The following is a 19,528-nucleotide window of genomic DNA, read 5'->3' as shown; positions in this document are numbered from 1 at the left end:
GTTGACAATGCTTCGCTCCAAAAAAACATCTCTAATACCAAATACGGCTGTTGCGGTTGCTCAGTTACTGTGTACATACAGACATACATCCATATATAAATATGACATACAAAAGATTTTTTTAGCAAAGCAAAAAACCAAAACTATGAAATGAGAGATGCCTTCAACGCGTACACACATCTCTAAAAGTGCCGAATAACAAAAAAGGTAAACGATTAGGTAAGAACAGGCGGCCTGCAATTGCGTGTATTAAAACACATTATTGGCAATGGATTGGCGGCAACGACACAGATCGTGAAAAATATGCAAAACACAATGAGTCGTATTTAGCACAAGTACAACGGATGGAAAAAAGTATGAATGAGAATACTTCAAGATAATAGTAGATAATTACAACTTTATAGGAAAGTATGACACATACACACATACGCAACTACATAGATTCACACATACATGCAAGTAAAATTTTGTTCTCAGGCGTTTTTCACCTTGCCCTGTAAATACAATTTTGAAGGTTTTGAAAAAATCTGATTTCTCAATTTGATATGAAGAAGATTAAGACTAATGCACTCCCATGATGCTCAACTAAAAATGAGGTTAATATTCTGCATTTGACGTTCATTTAAAAAAATAAATACATAAAAAATATGGCAGCAATAAAATTTTAGTTCCACATGATGAATTTGTTGTTCAGTAGGCATAGTAAATAACCTTTAAAGACCGTTTGAGTATTACAAATTTTCTCATGGAGAAAAAATTCCCTTTTATTTATCTGTGATTCTCAGAGCAATGCGAATGTTGCTGTAATGAGACTTGTTCTTGTATAAGTTATGAGGACTGGGGAGTATCGCAGAAAAATGTTGAGAAAAATTTGTCAGGTGAGGATAAAATCTTTACAAAAAAAAAAACAGAAGAAAAGAAAAAAAAAACAGAAAAAATGAAAACAAAAAATAACAGAAGAAAAGAAAAAAAACCAAAAAAAAACAAAAAGAAAAGCAAAAAATAAAAACCAAAAAACATTTAAAACAAGGAAAAAAGAAAAAACAGGGAAAACAAAAATATGTATAAACAGAGCCGAAAAACAAAAATAACCAAACAAAAAAAAAATAAGTTTAGCAAAATAAGTCAAAAAAGCCAAACTAAGTACCAAAATACACAAACAAAGGCAAAAAACTCAAACAAAAACAAAAAGTATAAATGTACAAAAAACAACAAAAAATAAACCAAAAATTAAATAAATATAAGCAGACCAATAAAACACAAAAACAAACCAAAATTCACCAAAAATAAATAACAAAAAAGAAAAAACCAAATAAATAAAAAAAAAATCAACACCAAAAAGATGCAAAAAAAAGAACAAAAATAAATAGTAGAAAACATAATGACAATAAAACAACGAACGGAACAACGGGAAAAGAAACAAAAACTAAAATGAAAATAAAAAGCAAACAGAGAACAACAAAAAAATTTACCAAAAGTAAATAGCAAAACAAAAAATAAATAAATAGCGAAAAAGAAATGAAAAAAAGAAAGAAAATATTAAAAACACAAAAATCAACAACAAAAAGATTCAAAAAACAAAAATAAATAGTAAAAGGTAACAAAAAGGACACACGAAAAATAAATAACAAAAAAAGCTAAAAACAAATAAATGAATAAATAGTAAACAACACAAAGACAAAAAAATAAAACGACCATAAATTAACAAAAAACAACGAAAAAGTAAAAAGTAAAAAATTCAATGAAAATAAAAATAAAAAACAACAAAAATTTACCAAAAATAAATATCAAAAAAACCCAAAAATAAATAGCAAAAAAAAACACAAAACCACAAAAAAAGAAGAAAAAACGCAAAACCAAAAACAAAAAAGAACGAAAAAAATAATAAAAATAAACAGATAAAAACAACAACAAAAAATTCAAACACAAAAGCCAACAATAAATAAAAATAAAAAAATAAATAGGAAAAAAAACATAAAAGAACAACAACAAAATAAAAAATTAACAAAGACAAGAAACAAAAAAATAAAAAACCATAATCGAACAAAAACCACAGGAAAAAGAACCAAAAAAACTACAAAAATTCACCAAAAATAAATAGCAAAAAGCAAAAATAAATACCAAAAACCCACATATAAAAATAAATACCAAAAAAAAGACAAAAAGACAAACAAAAAGAAAAGAAAAAACATAAAAGAACAAAAAATAACAAACAAAAAAATAGCACACAAAAACAAGAAAGAAAAAAAAGAAAACCCATTAACGAACAAAAACCACAGAAAAAAGAACCAAAAAAAATACAAAAATTCACCAAAAATAAATAGCAAAAAAAAGAAAACAACTAAAAATTAATAGCAACAAAAAAACACAAAAAGGAAAAATAAGACAAAGAGAAAGAAAAAAAAACATAAAAGAACAAAAAATAAATCAGAAAAGACCAAAAAAAAAACAAAATAATTCAAAAATAAATAGCGAAAAACAAAAAATACAAATACATAAAAATTTGTTATTTTTCTTGACATCGCTCACAGCAAGAAATATATCTAACGCCACCTAAGACTTCCAAAGACTCCTCCCATTGCATATAAGCATTCCATTACTTGTATCGTACTATCGTGTACTATGGCTATGTTAGTGTTAATACTATCTAACCAGAAAAAAATTTCTAGCTGTTGCTGTTGTTGTTGTTGCAGCAGCATAATCATTCCCCGCACCTGTAAGGGGAATGCTTGTAGCGTATAACCGACTGTCGTTTCTAGTCACCTGAGACTATGCCTTAGACTGCCGATATCTACTGGAAGCTCATATTATTCTAAGTACATGCCTATAACTTTCTCATATGTACATATATAGGAGTATGTATGTATGTACTTATAATAATAGCTTCGACTGTAACCTAACGTACATAATCATACGCAAAGTTTAATTTAATTTGGAAACGCGCTCGAAATGGGTATTAATTTACAATTTCAAACAAGTTTGTGTTTGTGCGTGTGTATATAAAAAAATATAAAAAAAGTAAATGACATTGAAAACGGTCTAAAAATAGAGCTGGAATGAAAATTAGAACAGAGGTCTCATTATTTGTTTTACAGTACAAAATATGCACATATGTAGATATGTGTGTATGTAAATTAAAACATCAAACTCACTTAATATCCGTAAATATGCGACAAAAGGCTAAGCAAATAAAAAACGAAAAAGTTTTACATAGCGAAACCATTCCAATAGGCAAATAAAAATAAGCCGCTCGCAAAATCCACAGAGTGTCACTATATCAACAGTAATAATAAAACAACAAACCAGCACACACCTACACGCACACGCACATACAAAATAATTGAACAATACAAATGGGCAAACAGTATTAGCATAGCAGCAAATGAGTACATGAAGAGTTGGAAGTCGCATTCCATTCAAAAACAAAAACAATTCACTAACAAACATTTCCACACCAATCGCACTAACAACAATGCATATCAGTAAGCCAACTGTGGGTCACTTGGACGAATTAAATGTTGACGAAAGAGTATCGTACGGTGCATACCTATGAGTAACAGACAGTTGGGGTCGCCGCGGCTTTGCCGAATTGGGGCAACAGTCACACAGACATACAGACACATCGCATAGGGTGGCAATAGAATAAATAAAAGTGACAATATTAACAGATGGCGTTCGCCACCTAGTTTTATGTTGTTGGTGATAGTGATGATGCTGGTGATAGTGAGAGTGGTGGTGTAAATATGCGACAAAATAAAAAAATATCATCGCTCAGTCACTCTGGTAGAGCAATGGTGAATCAGAAGAAACGGAACAAAATATGTAGCAATTTGGAGAGCGAAGTGTAGCAACAAATGGGGGTGCCATTCAACAGATGTGCAAATGTAAAATAAAAATTTGTTGGTAAATGGTGGGTAATTGGCTATTTTTATTGGTTTTCTGTTATCAGCACTGGCTATTGTTTACGATAATTTTTTAAGCTGTTTAAGGGGTTAGACCACTGTAGAAATTTCGAAAATTCTTCCTTTTTTGGTGCGTAAAAGATACTTTAATACCTTTATAATGACGCATACGCAAAGGGTTAAGGTGAAAAAAAATTTAAAAATACTCCAATTTATACTAAAAATAAATACTTAAAATACTACTTAGAAAATATTACAATAAAAAAATTTAAACGTGTTTTTCACGAAACTACATTTCACAGGTCGGTTAAACAAATTCTTTTCCGTTTGACCAGAAATATTAACTGTATGTTCACAATCACATTGGAAATACGAACGAATTTTTCCCGAATATGCATTAAACAATATGCGCCTAAAAAAATTCTGTCATATATAGCCCTGTGGCACAAAATAGATTTGAAACGACGTCTCGAAAGATTAAAAATTAATTAATGTGCTGTCGAAACAATGCGAATTTATAAATAAAGAATTTGGAAAGGTTAAAGCTACACCAACAGCAACAAATGTATGTACGTAAATTTGTGATGAAAGCTTGGCCTGTATATTGATAAAATAATCTATACTCTCGGTTAGCTCAACCGAGCATACTACCGACAATAAGTATGAAACTGATAAGGTCGAATCGACGCAGGTCTCAGAAACTCAACATTAGTCCCATCAGCCTGAGAAGAATGCTAAACAAAAAACTTGTACTTAGAACACGACAGATACATAAATTTTTGACTGATTTTTTTATTTTTTATTCCTGTTCTTATTTTATTTATTTTTATTTTATTCTTTTTTTATTCTATTCCTTTTTTATTTTTTGTATTCTATTTTTTCTTTGTTTCTAATTTTTTTTCTTTTAAATAATTTTTTTCTTTTTTTTAATTTTTTTCTTTCTTTTAATTGTTTTCTTTTTTTTTTAATTTTTTTAATTTTTTCTGTTTTTTTAATTTTTTTCCTTTTTTTTAATTTTTCCTTTTTTTTTTAATTTGTATTATAGATAATAAAAATAATTAGATAATAAAATATAAAATTAGAAAAGAATTAAAAAAAAAATAAATACAGAAAAATAAAGAGTAGAGCTAGCTGAAATTTAATTTTTCAAAAAATAAAACAAAAATAAAAAAAAAATTAAAAAAGGTAAAAAAATAAAAAAACAAAAAAAATTTAAAAAAAGGAAAAAATAATTTAAAAAAAGTAAAAGAAAGAAAAAAATTTAAAAGATCCTTTTATCGTTTTTTTTTTACTTTTTTTAATTTTTTTTTACCTTTAAATTTTTGAAAAATTTAATTTCCGCCAGTTCTAACTCTTTATTTTTTTGTATTTATATTTTTAGAATGTTTTTCTAATTTTATATTTTACTATCTAATTTTATATAATTTTAATATATTACCTATAATTTGGTTTTTTTTTTTTGGATTTTGTAATAAATTTTGTTTTTTGTGTTTATTTTTTCTAATTAAATTTTTTTGTTTTATTTAATTCTTTTTTATTTTTTTATTTTTTTTTTTATATTTTTTTAATTTTTTTTTATTTAAATTTTTTTATTTAAAATTATTTTTTGTAAATTTTTTTTTCATTTTTTTAATTTTTCTGTAATTTTTTTTTAATTTTTAAAATAATTTTGTTTTTTTTGGGAATTTTCTTGTATTTTTTTTTTTGTTATTTTATTTTTTGTTTAAAATTTTTATTTTATTTTATTATTGTCGAAAATGGCCGTTGGAATTTTAGTCTATGAATTTATTTGAATGAAATATTTAATAAATGGCTTACAAAGAAAATAAACGAAGAACTCAATTAAAGGTGCAATAACTTCAAGAATGTCCCTTTGTTAAAATGGCCGCTGGGGTTCATCCCCACGTTTATGCTTACATGAAGGGTTGCCAAGTAATATTACACTACATTATTCGCATGTTTGCTGAAGAAGGGGCCGAAGCCACTGGAACAGTGCTCCGAAATTGCGCTGCCAGTATAGAGAAAGACTAATTGGACCAGTCGCAGAGACAGCCTTTCGCATAAAGTTATGCTGCATGCATTAATAAATTGCCACAATTAATCAGAACGTTTACTGTTTCTAACAAATCAAAAATTATTAAAAATTGCAATAGTACTTTTTCTACATTTTTTCTGTGATTTTCCATTAAGCAGATAACATCAGATTTTTGTTTACTTCATTGGTCTCTTAATTTTCCAATTGTGTTTAAATTACTCTAAAAGCCAATCCAAAATCCTTTTTCTTGTTGTTTTTGCTCTACTCCTCCCACCTGTGGAATGTGCCTTCAGCATTCTTAAAATACACCCAGCCCCTGAACAACCCTTCCCCAGCGTTCATTCGAATCGCCCTGCACATGCACATGGAAAAGTATGCATATGAAATAGCGCATAATAAAAGTGAAGACTAATTGCAGCAAAATTCCATTACTGGTACAGCAAACAACAACAGGCGCAGCAGCAGCGCCAACATTCCAGTGCCTCAAGAACTACAACTACACTAATACAGAAAAATGTTACGCGACGCAAAGCAAACAAACGAAGAGTCTAAGATAAAAATCAGCCACAGAAAGTCACTGCAAAATATCTGAGATTTGTTGCTAATCTTAAAGCGAAAATTAGTTCATGTGTAAATTAAAACAAAAAAACGGAGTAAAACAAAAATGTTACATTCAAGTGAATACAATTTTTAAGACAAAGCAATTCAAAACAACAAATACAAAAGCAATGCAATAAAAACTACAGCAGTGTATGATTCCGAATGCAATGAGAAATAATGCATGTGAAAACTTGAAACAATCAAATAAAAATAAAAATAAATATTAGAAAAAACCCGCTGAGACTAAAGACACGAATCAAAGTTAGAAACAAAGCCAAAGCAACGGTACTACTACAGCGCTGTAGTTGAAGAGCAAAAAAACTGAACATAAAAATATACTCGCAATAAAACAACACTTAGAAAGTTGGTCACGCATAATTGCAAGTGACGCTGACGCAGACGCTGCAACGGCTGCAAATGCTGGCTGCGCGGGCTGATACAATGTTTTATTTTATAGTATGCAGCAATAAAGTTTTTATACGCAGAAAGTAAAAAAAAAAAACTAATAATAAAATATAGAATTTTCCAAGTCCGGACGCAACCGAACTTTTTATGTATAACAAATGTCTAGATATGGCCAATATATTATACTTGTATGTGCAGGGGAGAGCATAACTTAGTGCATGGCGATTATTATTTTTTTTTGCATATTTAGAACTTTTTTCTAATTAAGGTTTTCTGTTTTTTCTTTTTTTTTGTTTTTTTGCATATTTACAATTTTTTTGTAGTTAAATTTTTTTTTTTTGTTTTCGTATAATACTTTTCAGGCTGCAGCCAAAGCCATACAAACTGAACTTTCAAATTTGACCCAAAATTTGAAAAAAAAATAGACAAAATATTAATCGAAATTTTGACCCATTTAATCTGAATATTATTGGGTACGCCGTAACATGGCTTATGAAATTTTGTGCCTACAGATATAAATTTTACCGGAATTGCATTAATCAACTTCGGTACTTGCTACTCTGCGTAATAATTTGAAATTATCGACCTTCGAGGTGTATACATAAATATGGACAGTAAAGTTAGGATTGGTTTTGTAGTGAGATTGAAGATAAAGAGTTATTTTTTTATTTTATTTTTCTTATAATCCTAAAATTAATTTAAATTTTAGACATACATAAATACACCCTGAAATGAAATAATCGAAGCCAATTACGAATGGTGTCGTGCCCACGACAATCAGTTCTATGTTAAGTACTACATTTTCGGCTGCATGGGGAATGGGAAAACGCGTATGGGGAATGTTTGTACTGCTATAATCACAACAACAAGAACTATGGTGATGATCCACATTTTCTCATTTATCTTTTCTGAGTGGATTTTTTTAGATTATGTTTATGTTTTTGTTTATGTTACAATGTTTAAAATGAGGCACAAAAATTTTCTTCTAACGTTTTTTATTTGTTTGAAGACATCGCTTTTTTTATTTTATGGGTAGAATTTTTATATTAAAAAAAGTTTATTTTAAAATAAGAAAATTTAAAATAAGAGAATAAAAAATTTAAAATACGAAATTAAACTTTTTTAATAAATAATTTAAAAATAAGAAAATAAACTTTTTTTATTTCAATGTTTTTGCATAATGCGTTGCCTAGATTGGACTGCTTTCTTCTAAATTTCGTAAAAACTATAAATTGTAGCTAAGAAGTATTTTCGGGCGGCCCCTATCTACTGCACCAAAACAGGTTTGACTGTAAGTGGTTATGTTTAAAGCATGCGCAATATATTAAACATTAAAATAACAACAAAAGAATGTTAACTTGGAAAACATTGTAAACATTAAAAAACAAAAACAAATCACCGGATTGGTCTTAATGAAAAAAACAAAAACGAAACAAAGAAGTTGGAGAAACTACGCCTAATTTGAAAGCTTATGCAGAGTATTTCGAAACAAAAAAAATTTCGACTACCTGTTGTTATTATATTAAGGGGGGAGCCTGCTTTAGAGGCTTCAAAAATTTGATTTTTTTTTTGCATAAATGTCTTCCCAAACTATTCAAGAATGTGTCCTCGAAATTTCAGAAGCAAATTCAAAATATTTTCGGAGTTATAGAAAAAATTGTGAGCAAGCGTCGAGCAGGTACACGAGCGGCCGGATCGCTCGAAGTGCGATTTCTCGGTTTTTTATTTTTACAATTTTTCCTAATTGGCGGGAAAGATAGGGAAAAAGTTAAACGTCCTATCGAAACGAGATAACATTGATTGTATTTGGAATTAAATTCTCTTCTAGTTGAACCTAAAAATTCTTAAGAAAGTTATGATTAACCCACTTTTTAAACAATCTAAAATGAATTTGTTTTTCCAAAAAAATTATTATTCTTTTTTTTAATTAGCGAAATATTGTTGAATTTCTCACTTTTTGTTTAATTTTCTTGGTTTAACTAGAAGCTATGCTATACTAAAATAAAATTTTTTTTGGGTTTTTGGTTTCAGATGAAAATCGCGAGCTGCATCTTTCCCGCCGCACAACACATGCACACTCGAGGCGCCTCGGCAAAATGCTTGTACCAGACATAATATGACATATATTTTAATGAAAAAATTTGAGAAGACTGTTGAAATATATAACAATAAAACCTGAAAGTTTCGTTTCAATCGAATATTTCCTTCCTTCCCAAAAAAATCCACGAAAAAATCGATTTTTTTAAGCCTCTAAAGCAGGCTGGCTCCCCCCTTAAATCATAAAACATACCTCTTATTTTTTCTTAATTTAATAAATAAAAAAAGACTTCAAGAATCACAAATTAATGAATTGTCATTTAAGTCAATATAAATATCATTAATATTTCAATTATTAAATTGATTATTTTTTTTTTTGATTTTTTATCCTTTTAATTTTTAATTTAGTTTAGCATTGATTTTTTAATTGCCCTTTTTATTATATCTTTTCAATATTTTTAATTCTATTTGTTTAGTGTTTTTTTTTTGTTTGATGGAGATGGAATTTTGAATACTCTTCATTTTTTAGTTTACCTTTTTATTATATTTTTATTTGTTTTTTTTTAGTCTTTCTAATATGTGTTTATTTTTTAATTTTTTATCTTTGTTATTTTTTTATTATTTCTTTTTTTTAATATTTTTCAGTTTTTTATCTTTCTAATATTTTTTAAATTTTATTTTATATCTTTTTAATATTTTTTATTTATTTACCTTTTTAAAAAATTTTACTTTATGGTTTTACTATTTTAATTTTTTATCTTTTTAATATTTTTTATTTTTTTATCTGTTTAATTTTTTTTTAATTTTTTTGTTATTTTTTTATTTTATTTTTTTTAATTTTTTGTTATTTTTTTATTTTATTTTTTTAGATTTTAATTTTTTTTGAATAAAATTTATTAATCTTTTATTTATTTTATCTTTTATTTTTTATTACATTTTTTTAATATTTTTAATTTAATTTTTTAATATCATATTTTTTATTTAATTTTTTATTTAATATATTTTATTTTTTTTTTATGGAAATGGAATTTTTAAAATATCTAAACTCACAAAATCAAGACGACAAGGCACAACTTATTAAAAATTATATTCTAAAATAATAAAATAAATAAAAAAAGAGTTCAAGCATCACAAAATAATGAATTGCCATTTAAGTCAATATAAATCTCATTAACTAATTATTTAGATGATAATAAATTTACCTCAATTGCCCAAATGTATTTATTGCTATACTCAGTCAACACATAAATTCTCAAAAAAATACTACATATCTGACCAACAATACACATACATAATTACCAAATGTTGGTGAATGCTATCCATAAAGCATTCCATAATTTACAACAACAGAAACAAGCACACGCATCGCACACATTCTTCAAAAGAGACACAACACAAGCAGTTTTTTGTTTCTTTTTTCTTAGCAGAAGATGTAAAAGAAAAATGTCAACACGATGATGTCACGCGGTGTAACATGAGTAGAAACAACAAGGTGGAGAAACATAACTGTTGAGACAGAATTTTAAAATAAAGACCAAGTTGATCTTTTGCTTACTTTTCATGTTGAACTTATCTACTGGTTCTATATGAATAGCAGAAATTTAAAAATTTTATTTTGACAAATTTTCGAGTTGTGTCACTTTAAATATTCTGTGCAATACATACGTGCATACATAAACAAGCAAAACGCAAAAGTGCTGCTGACGAATAAGCGAATCAACGTTAGCGAACTAAGAAATTCTCAAACGGCCACAAACAAAAAACCCTCGCCATGGTTTGTTGGGGCTGTGTGTTGATTTTGTTGTTACAATTGCTTATGTTTGCTATGCGCACGCTCACGCTGTGCTTAAATGAAACATTGTGCAAGTGTGAATACAACGACCGTGTGGCCTAATGGATAAGGCGTCGGACTTCGGATCCGAAGATTGCAGGTTCGAGTCCTGTCACGGTCGCAGCAAGTTATTTTTTTTTTTAATTTAATTTTTCTGCTTTTTCAACAAAAATTTTTATTATTACTTTTTTTTTCTTTTTAATTTTATTTATTTATTAGAATTATTTAAGTTTTTTTTTATTTTTTATTTTTGTTATTATTCAACACTTTCGCACTATTCTATTTAATTTGTTTAGTTATTAGTTTTATCATTCATTCATCTTTTTATTTATTGTTACTTGTCATCAGTTTACTTATTATTTCTTAACGTTCTACATTTTTTCTACCTTATTTCAAGTACAATTTATTACCATAGTTTAAACTTTTCTTTGCTTAAGATTTTCAATTGCCCTTCTTATTTTATCCTTTTAGTATTTTTAATTAATTTATTTTTTTCATCTTCTAATATTCTTCATTTTTTTGGTAAATCTTTTAAATATATATAAATATTTCGGAATTCACAGAGAGGTCGTTGGTTCGAATCTCGGTGAAAGCAAAATTAATAAAAAACATTTTTCTATATTAATAGCGGTCGCCTCTCGGCAGGCAATGGCAAACCTCCGAGTGTATTTCTGCCATGAAAAAGCTCCTCATAAAAATATCTGCCGTTCGGAGTCGGCTTGAAACTGTAGGTCCCTCCATTTGTGGAACAACATCAAGACGCACACCACAAAAAGAAGGAGGAGCTCGGCCAAAAACCTAACAGAAGTGTACGCGCCAATTATTTATTTATTTTTTTTAATATTTTTTTTAAATTTAGTCTTTCTATTTTATTTTTTAATTTTTTATCTCTCGAATATTTAATTTTTTTATCTCTTTAATTTTTAATTTATTTAATTCCTCATTAATTTTTTAATTTAATTTTTCATTTTTTACTCCATTTCATGTTCTTAATTCTTTTCAGTTTATCTTTTTAATATATTTCAATTTTTTTTTAGCCTTCCTTTCTAATATTTTTTTCATTTATTATTTTCCTATCTTTTTAATAATTTTTATATTTAATTTTTTTATATTTTGAATTTATTTAATCGTTCATTAATTTTTTAATTGCCATTTTATTATATCCTTTTAATATTTTTAATTTTATTTGTTTTTTTTTATTTCATCTTTTCTATTCCATATTTCTTCATTTTTTCTTAAATTGTTTCTTCATTGTTTCTTAATTTTCTAAGATTTTTTATTTTATATTTTAAATATTTTTTAGTTTTTTTTTTCTTTTTAATATTTTTATATTCTATTTGTTTTAATACAATTTTTTGTTTTTTGGATATCTTTTTTTTATATTTTATTTTTTATCCTTTTAATTTATTTAATTTTTAATTAATTAAATTTTCCATTAATTCATTAAATCTTTTTAATATTTTTAATTTTTGTTTTCTTTTTTTTTTTGTTGGAAATGGAATTTTTAGTATTCTTCATGGTTTTAGTTTATGTTTTTAAGATATATATATTTTTTTTATTTAGTCTCTCTAATATTTTTTATATTTCTTTTTAAATTATATTTATAATTTTTTGTTTTTTCTTTAAAAACAACTTTTTTTTGTACCTCTAATATTTTTTTTATTTTTTATCTTTTTCATATATTTTTGTTAGTTTTTCATTTTTCAATTTATTTCAATTTTCATTAATTTTTTTAATTGCCATATGTTTTCTTCATTTTTTAGTTTACCTTTCTATTATATATATCATACATATACATTTTTTTAATCTTGATAATATTTTTATTTATAAAAATTCTTACTTCTTTATCTTTTTAATATTTCTATTTTTTTAAGTTTTTTTATTTATCCTTTTAATATTTTAAATTTCAAAATTTTTATTTTTTTATCTTTCTAATATTTTATATTTTTTATCTTTTTAAATTTTTTTGTTTATTGTTTTTAGTTTTAATTTAATTTTTTGCATATGCATATTTTATATTAGTTTTTATTGAATTTTTTTAATATTGCTTATATCTAGATTATTACTATTTATGTGTTTATGTTGTTATTGTTTTACTTTTCTGTTTACATTTTAGATTGTTTTATTTTTTAAATTTGATTTTATATTTTTAATAGTTTGATATATCATTTTTCCCTTAATTTTTTATTTAATTAGCTTTTTATTTTATGACAATTTTTTCTTGATTTATTTTATTTAAACTCTTTTTTAATTTATTTTATTTAAAATTTTGTTTTAATTTATTTTATTTAAATATTTTAAATTAAAAAAAAGTAAAAAAATAAAAATTAAAAAGGAAAAAAACACAAAGTAATTAAAAAAATTTAATTTTTATTTAAAAAATATTTAAATATTATAAAATTTAAGTAAATTCAACAAATTTTAAATAAAATAAATTGAAAAAAAAAATTTACATTTTGAAATAAAATACACTAATTATTTAAGAATTAAATTTTTTTTTTTCAATTTATTTTAATTAATTTTAAAATTTTAGCTTTTTAATTTTTTTTTTGTTTTTTATATCTTTGTTTTTTTTACTTTTTTATTTTTATTTTATTTAAGTTTTCTTGTAATTCATTTTATTTTATTTTTTTTATATTTATTTTATTATAATTTATTTCATTTAAATTTTTTTAACGTATTTTATTTAAAATTTCGTTTTGATTTCTTTTATTAAAATTTTTTTATTTCTTTTATTAAAATTTTTTTTATTTCTTTTATTTAAATTTTTTTTTATTTCTAATTTATTTTATTTAAAATTTTTTGTTTACTCATTTAAATTTTACTATTTTAGTTTTTATTATTTAATTGGTTTTTTATTTTATTTAAATTTTTTTTATTCATTTTATTGAAATTTTTTTACTTCAATTTATTTAAGGGGGAACACCACTGTGATTTTTCTAAAAACATGGATTTTGTTTTGCATTTTCTTACAGTAGATATATTCAAAAATAATATGCAAAAAAAAATGTTAACTTAAAATCTTGAAAATTGACGAAGTTATACCCAATGCAATAAGTGCAGGTAGTGAGTTACAACGGCCAATGGAAACTTTAAACGCGTTTTTCCCAAATCGACTTTTCTGAACACGGTGGCCTCGATTTCTCGAAGAAGTATGAACCGATTTTAATATCTTTTTTTTTTTAATTTTTGTAGATGTATTAGCTACAGTCGTACATAGCCGTTTTTTGAAATTCCAAAAATTAATATGTTTTCAAGCCTTTCGAAAACAAAAAAAAGGGTAAAAACACAAACTGATTTTTCAAACCTATTTTTGAAATTTATTTTATTTAAATTTTTGTTAATGTTAATTATTGGAATTTTTTTTAAATTTATTTTATTTAAATTTCTTTTAATGTATTTTATTTCAAATTTTTTTAATATATTTCATTTAAATTTTTTTTTTAATTTATTTAATTTTTGTTGTGTTTTATTTATTTTTTACTATTTTATTTTACTTTTTTTTAAGTTATTTTATTTTAAATTTTTTTAGTGTATTTTTTCCAATCTTTTTAATTTATTTCATTTAAATTTTTTTTTTTAATTAAATTAATTTTTTTTTAATTTTTACTTTATTAATAGTTATATTTTCTATTTTTTTTTTTATTTTTTTCCTACTTTGTTTTACTTGTTTTATTATTTTTGCTTTTTTAATTCTTTTTTTACTTTCTTTTATTTTACTTTTCTTAAGTTATTTTATTTAAAATTTTTTTAATGTATTTTATTTCAAATTTAAAAAAAAATGTTTACAACTTATTTTATTAAATTTTTTTTTTAATTATTTTATTTAAAAGAGTTTTAAATTTATTTTATTTAAAATTTGTTTTAGTGTATTTTTTCCAATTTTTTTAATTTATTTCATTTAAATTTTTTTTTTTTATTTATTTAACTTTTTTTAAATTTTTATTTAATTAATACTTATATTTTCTATTTTTTTCTACTTTGTTTTACTTTTTTTATTATTTTTACTTTTTTAATTTTTGTTTACTTTCTTTTATTTTACCTTTCTTAAGTTATTTTATTTAAAATTTTTTTAATGTATTTTATTTCAAATTTAAAAAAAATTGTTTACAACTTATTTTATTAAAATTTTTTTTTAAATTTATTTTATTTAAAAGTTTTTTAAATTTATTTTATTTAAAATTTGTTTTTTATTTATTTTTTGTTTTATTTTTTTTTATTTTTATTTGTTTTTTTATTACTTTTTATTTGTTTTTTTATTACTTTTTATTTGTTTTTTTATTACTTTTTATTTTTGTTGTTTTTTTGTTCATTTCATTTTTTTGTTTGTTTATTTTTTCATTTTGTTTTATATTTTTTTTACTTGTTTTAATTTTTTTTTTAATTTTTTTTTATTATGTCTTTACTTTTTTTATCATTTTCATTAAATTTTCTTTTCATTTCCGACATTTATTTAATTGTAAAATGTTTTATTTGTATTTTTGTTGCGTCTTTTCTTAATAAAAGTTATTTTGTATTTAATTATCGCGGAGAAATTGATTTTGTCCTTATCTTTATTTTTCCAATATTCTATCATTTAATCTTCTTATATGAAATCTGATAAAAGTACTTTATATCCCTGAAAATATCTGCTGTAATTAGCGCGCGACGAGATTTAGTTGTTTTAGTTAATTCACACCTTTTTAGTTAAAATTTCTATTATAGTTTTCTAACTCTTTTATTATTTATAATGGATTTCTTTTTCCCCCAACTAATATTTATTATTTGAGCATTTATTTTCATTATTTCATATTTTATTTATACACATTTAATTTAATTGAATGGTTTTATAATTTTTTATAACGTTTTTAAAACCCGTCCTTGCCATAGAATTATACAGAAATGCATATATAAATAGACTAACCTAGTGAATTTTAATAAATTTGCTCAGCTCTTCTCAAAGACAAATCGTTAACAACTTTAAAACGCGTTAGTCACAAGAACTAAAAAAAAATATTTTTCTTTTCACCATTTTTAACTATGAATATTTGTATATTAGAAGTGTACACAAATATACATCTATACCTGTGTATGTGTGTATAGGTGTTGAAAACTCTTCATGAACGACTTTACACGATTTTTTCTTTACTTCTTTGTTTTCTTCGCCCATTTCGATGGCAGCCCAAATTAAGAGGGGACCTAAAACGAGCAACAACAGCGGCGTCTTTTTATTGTTGGTGTATATTTAACGTAACAAATTACCCGAAACAACAATAACAAGAACGAGTTGAGTTGGAGTAGCTCGCAAAAACGTGGTAACTTTAACTAAGCCACGGTAAAACGAAAACATAATAACAGTGGTTGATTATATTTTACCGCTAATTTGAGTTGAACAACTCGCTGCGCGAAAGAAAAAAAAACACAGCTTCTAATAAACTCGTACAAAGTATAAAAAGCGCACCATGAAAGCGCGAAAAGCGTAAGAAATTTCCCAGGCATAATAATGCTGGCTCACATATGGACAAACATACTTACATACAGAGAAAAATAAATTACATGTATATTTACGGATGGGTAGGTACTACAGTGGCGGACATGTAAATCGGTATCAGTTGTAGATCGGGTTTTTCTTATATATTTCGTGGTCAATGTTTTTTCAAATATTCTATACGCATCTCATACCAATCTAGTGGGTTCTCTCACAGGACACAATGCGCGAGGAATACATGCTGTGAGACTTGGAATCACCTCGAGTCCTTTCTGTGCTGGATGTATGGAGGATGAGGTGGAATCATCTCAGCACCTTCTCCTTAGCTGCCTTGCCCTGGCGGGGCTAAGATTAAGGCATCTTGGCTCTAACTTCTTTGCCACGCCTGCTGAGATAGCTGGCGCTGACATTAAAAATCTGATGAGTTTCATCAGCAGCATTAAGCGGTTGACGCAAACATAGTCATCGTTCATAATCCGCACGCTCCTAACCTTCCCATCACCACCTCTCCCCGCCCTCTCCCTGCACCTCATCGGTCCTTCCCCTCTCCTCACTTCCTTGACAATGGTATCACAAAGGACGAATCTCTCTTCGTCCAAGTGTGCCCACTCCCTGGGCAACCATACTAACCTAACCTAACCTAACCTCATACCAACTGGCCAGACAGGGGTCATCCTCTAACGAATCCGAAGCGTTAGAAATGGGCTGTCCCCAAGGCGTACGCAAAAGGGAGATCTTCTCGCTATGCCAGAAGTAGGCCATTAACAAATGGACTAACAAGGATACCTGCAAAATAACTAAACAAACGTGGCCCAATTGCAATAAATCCAGAACTGGCGAGTAGTTAAGAAAGCCACGAGCAGACATATTCAGAATTATGTCAACAATAAACGGCCGCTGGCATTTGGGAAACCAAACCAAGAAGATGGAGTGGCCGTACAACGGGAGATGTGTAGAAGCTACAATCAAGAAGAGTCTAAGGTAAGAGTCTTTGTCTATCTGTGTGAGTGCCCAAGTCTGGGTGCGCCACGACATAGAATGCTGGGGGAATTCTCGATGGTGAATTTACAAGTTGAAATTGCAGAAAAGCAAATAGACGGCATAGGCAAATTCATAATCAAATCAAGATGTTTGGACGAATAAAAAAACAGTGGTTCTAAAATGGCATTTTTTATGCCGATTGGGTCTGGATTAACATTTTGAGGTGCAACGTCAAGAGACCGTGGCCAGAAGGATGTTGACGCGAGTTCCATCTTTTCAGGAGCAGGTCATACGATGAAACCGTCTTTAGGGTCCCCTGTCTAGACACCTTCTCAGCCCAGCAGTTTCCCTCTATGTGACCGGGAACTCATATGAGCCAAATATCGAAGTATTCGGATGCAATCGAGAGAGAAATCAGGCATTCCCTAACTAATTTTGAACGCATAAGCAACGAGCCCAAAGCCCTAATTGCCTTTTGGCTGTCGGAGTTGATATTTACATCATTTACTGCAATTACAGAAGCAAGCAACTGATCCACTGCTTCTTTAATTGCGGCTTCTTCCGCTTGGAAAACACTACAGTGGTCCCGAAAACCCAAATTTGGCCTTGATGGAGAGCTCCTTGCAGAATACTCCCACACCAACTCTTCCGTCCAACTTCGAGCCATTCGTAAACATGTTGCCATGCCCTGCCTCCAAATTTTGGTCCTCCCTTGAGGGAATATGAATGGAAAAAGTTCCGCTCGGACCTAGCGACGGTGTGCAATGATCCAGTAACTACAACAACAACAAGTAGCTCCCAAACAGACCAGATTACCAAAAGAGACAATTCGACCTGATTTTACTTGATGACAAAACACGAACACACCGAGCAACTGAAATGCCAGAAGCAGTTAGTTGGGAGGCACTGACCCTCATATGATTCATAAGACAAAATTAACAGTAATTTACTTGCAGTTCGGAACTTCGGTTCTTTTAAGAATTAAAAAGAAAAGCACTATTACTGAAGTAAAATTATTTGCGCGAGACATTCACAAATGGCCTGGTAGTTAAGTAGGCGATATGATTGAAGTAACGCTCTGCTACTTGGGGAGTAGCACTACAGCGCTGTTTTGCTACCATTATAAGACCTCCAACAGGCAGATACCTGCAATCAGCCAGAGCTGTTGATCTAAAAGAGATGATTGATGGGATTTAGATTGGTGCACTGCCCGCGGCTATCGAAGACAGGAGCACCCAGTGACCTTAATCGTCTGGCTGCCAAGCCCAAGCATTCACAGAGAAAGGTTAAAGTTCTCCTTCACTAAAAGGTCCCCACAGCTTCTATAATGGGTGGCTTAAATGGTAAACTTAGCCTTTTCGCGTGTGAGTCGATCGTGCAATGACTGGTAAACACAGCTACAAGTTTAGATATTGAATGGCGTGGAGTCGCCAGGACTTACTAAGTCCTCCGTCTATGTACTGGGGCACAGGGTTTTCGAAATAGCACGTGAACAAATGGAGCTCCATCTTTTCTATGCTTTCCTGAGAAATGAGTTGCGCAACTGTCCTTTGACAACAGTCAGGGGGATGCTGTTAACCGGGAAGAGGTCTCTGGACAAATGTCCTGATTGATGAGAAAAATGTTTAGGCAAGAATGCTGCGAGCTTTGTGTTGATATATTGGCTACTATTTTTTGAATAAAAATTTAGTGTTTTTTTTTTAACTCCGGTTTCAAAAAATTTCTTTTAATTTCATTTTAAATCATCCTTTTGTTTTAATAAATATATACAATTACAAATTAATTTTTTTTTAAATATAATTTTTTTTTTAATATATTTTTTTTAATAAATATTTTTTTTAATATAATATATATATTTTTTTTAATTTTGTTAATATATATTTTTTTTAGTATATTTTTTTCAATTTTAACAAATTTTTTTTTTTAATATATTTTGTGTTAACATATTTTTTTATATAAATTTTTTTAATATTTTTAAATATATTTTAATTTTTTTGAATATTTTTTTCAACGTTTTTTTCAATATTTTTTTTGAATATTTTTTTTTAAATATTTTTTTTAGTATATTTTTTTTTCAATTTTAACATATTTTTTTTAATATATTTTGTGTTAGTATACTTTTTTATATAAATTTTTTTAATATATATTTTTTTATTTTTTTTTTATATTTTTTTTTAATTTATTTAATTTTTTTTCAAAGCGCGTGCATATTCATGCCCGCCACTGTAACTCAACTCTTAACGTATAAGCTCAGTCATGGTATTTATGTA

At 26.7% G+C, this 19,528-nt stretch overlaps 1 protein-coding gene and 1 non-coding gene across 4 annotated transcripts in view; one reads left to right on the top strand and one right to left on the bottom strand.

Annotated features, from left to right (window-relative positions):
• LOC128857143 (ras-related protein Ral-a) overlaps positions 1–19,528 on the bottom strand; it is an 85,747-nt gene that overhangs the window by 38,043 nt on the left and 28,176 nt on the right. The window lies entirely within an intron of this gene.
• On the top strand, positions 10,859–10,931 carry Trnar-ucg (transfer RNA arginine (anticodon UCG)). Its single transcript has one exon. It is a non-coding gene; the product is annotated as a tRNA-Arg (tRNA).

The sequence above is a fragment of the Anastrepha ludens genome, chromosome 3 (genome assembly GCF_028408465.1).
Source record: "Anastrepha ludens isolate Willacy chromosome 3, idAnaLude1.1, whole genome shotgun sequence".
NCBI lineage: Eukaryota > Metazoa > Arthropoda > Insecta > Diptera > Tephritidae > Anastrepha > Anastrepha ludens.
Note: the sequence above shows the minus strand (reverse complement) of the source record. Positions and strands in the feature narration are given on the sequence as shown.